The sequence below is a fragment of the Engystomops pustulosus genome, chromosome 2 (genome assembly GCF_040894005.1).
Source record: "Engystomops pustulosus chromosome 2, aEngPut4.maternal, whole genome shotgun sequence".
Lineage (NCBI taxonomy): Eukaryota > Metazoa > Chordata > Amphibia > Anura > Leptodactylidae > Engystomops > Engystomops pustulosus.
In genome coordinates, this window is record NC_092412.1 from 193,373,492 (window position 1) to 193,376,134 (window position 2,643).

Consider the following 2,643-nt stretch of genomic DNA (forward strand, 5'->3'; position numbering starts at 1 on the left):
TCGACTTAACCATTGGATATCAGTTCAGTAGGTGGTCCCACACCCAGTGAGATTGTCTGTACAGTGCAATAGCTATGCTGGACCACTGTAGTGCATTCACTAGGAAGTACAGGTCTGAAGCACAGCACTGTCACTACATAGTCCTAGCTGAGGGGGCTTGGTAGAGGATACCTACTACTTCATACTTTGTGTCCTCTCCTAAGGATATACCCTCAAGTCCTGGAAAATACCTTTAGATGGTATTTATTCCAAAGTATTTAAATTATCCTCTATCCACAGGATTGGGTATAACTAGCTGATTGAGGGTCCGACTGATGGGGCCCCACCAATCCCAAGAACAGGGGTTCCCGTTCTCATGAATGTGTGGAGCAGCAAGCGAATAAGACAGTCTGATTGCTGGGACCCCCTCTGATCCATTAACGTCAGTGGTTGCAGCAGTAGGCCAAGCATGTCCTGATGCTCCTTTCATTAGTATTGGAGGAATTGCCTAAAACAGCGTTCAGGAATCATGGCAATCAGATGGCCAATTACTATGCACCTCGTCCTCCCGCTCCTTCCATTAGTGAGAACTCTATCCTGTGGGCTACCTTTAGGTTCATTGTGTCTTCAAACACAGTTATAGCTGTATCTATTAATCCATGTTTAACTCAAGTGTCCCTTACCACAAATTGTTTGTTATGCAAGCATTACCACTTTCTACTGGTAGCACTGGCCATAGTGATCATATCCAAGATCAAGCAATGGTGATAGATGGTGCTTAACTGTCCAAAGGTTTTCTATAACAGAAAATCCAACCATCGTCATAGCATGCACAACCTCCTAGACTTTGTCCTTTATGCAAGTATGGGCTCCACCAGTGTATACAATGTATTGTTTCTACATTCCTAAGAAACTAGCCCAATTATCAGCACAGTACAGTACATTTTTATATCAGAGGGAGCCCCCTTCACCCACAGACCTTTACCAATAGTCAGTAATATTTCATCTCTGCTTTTTACCATTTAGTATTTACCTCTTACCCTGAAGAATGAGGGAGGAAAAAGAATGGAAATAATAAATATATAATAATACATAAATTAAATAAGAGTAAACGTTTTATTGTACACACACACATACGGTACATATAATATAGATAAAAATAAACGCGGTAAGAAACCATCTACTTATGAGTGAAGGGGATACTTAGTTGTGTTTACTCATAACTCCAAAGTTTTGGAGACCTCTTTCTTTTTAATTTCAAGTATCATTTGGATATGAAACTATGGGTCATAGGGAGGTGGTGTTCTCCATCCCATATTATAATAGAAACAGTCTTAGTTACCGCAGAGATTTCCCTCGCAATAGGCAGAGAGCATTATCTGCTGGTAACTCCTAGACGGAGCTCATATTAAAGCACAATACATCTTCCTTGTGCCACTAAGGTTTTGTTTTTTTTTTATATATATTTTTTTAACCTTCTCTCATCATTTTCACTCACTTCAATCACCTTTTTACTTATTAATGCCTCCTTTTTTCCCCTTATCAATGAGTAATAAGAAATAATAATTAAAAAAAAAAAAACAATACCAGAAAAACAACTGGTATGCTTACTGTACTTTTTTATTTTTACTATTTTTCAGACTTTAACCCTAGGGTGTCTGTACGATCCTATCCTATACTGCCATACTACAGTATATGGGGATTTTACTCCTCATACATTACAATGTGCTGATAGCACATTGTAATGCATGGGTTAACCCGAGGTAGCTTCGGGTCTTCGTGAGACCTGAAGCTACCATGGCGACGGATCACCAATCGCCGGCGGCGATCAGCAGTAAAACACCCGCGATCGGTGCCAACGCCGATTGCAGGTGTTACTGGTAAGCCTTTGCTGCAATATGCAGCAAAGACTTACCGACTATGGAGAGGGCTCGGCCTGCGAGCCCTCTCCATGTACCGGGACCCGACATGTGACGTACTATTATGTCACATGTCGGGTAGGGGTTAAAGACCTCTCACCAGAATAACTAACAATGCCTGCTGATAAAGAGCTACAATTCCTCCCTATATCACCTAATGTTAGCTGCCAGTGAGAGACTGTACCTTAATTACAAACATTTTTCTGTTATACTAATTAGCTTTCCTGACTCTTATCTCCTGTCTTGACTCTTCTCCTCTCCCTGGCTGCAGTGTTATTTTCACTGACAGCTCTGTGTCTCTTTAAATCACTGGCTTGTCTCCTTGTACTTAGGGACTGTATGCTAATATTCAACTACAGGTTTGTTCTTAAGTTGAATTTGTATGAAAGTCGGAACTGTATTCTTTATAATTGTAACCCCAGTCAAAAATTTTTTTGTCTCTTTTTGACTATTGGATTTTAAAAATGTTGGGTTTTCATAAAAACCAGGATTAAATCTCAATTACACGTTTTATAACTGTTACAGCTGATCATTGTAGCCTGGGACTAAAGTACAGTAAATTACCAAAATCCAGAGGTCCGTTTGTAACTAGGGGTCGTCTATAAGTCGGGTGTTCTTAAGTAGGTGACCACCTGTATTGATAAGCTCGTTGTTGGAATAAGCCAGCTTGTACAAGCCTATTTCAACTAATAGCTGTATGCGGATGCATCCATCATTAGAAGTGTCATGTATCCATGACGATGAG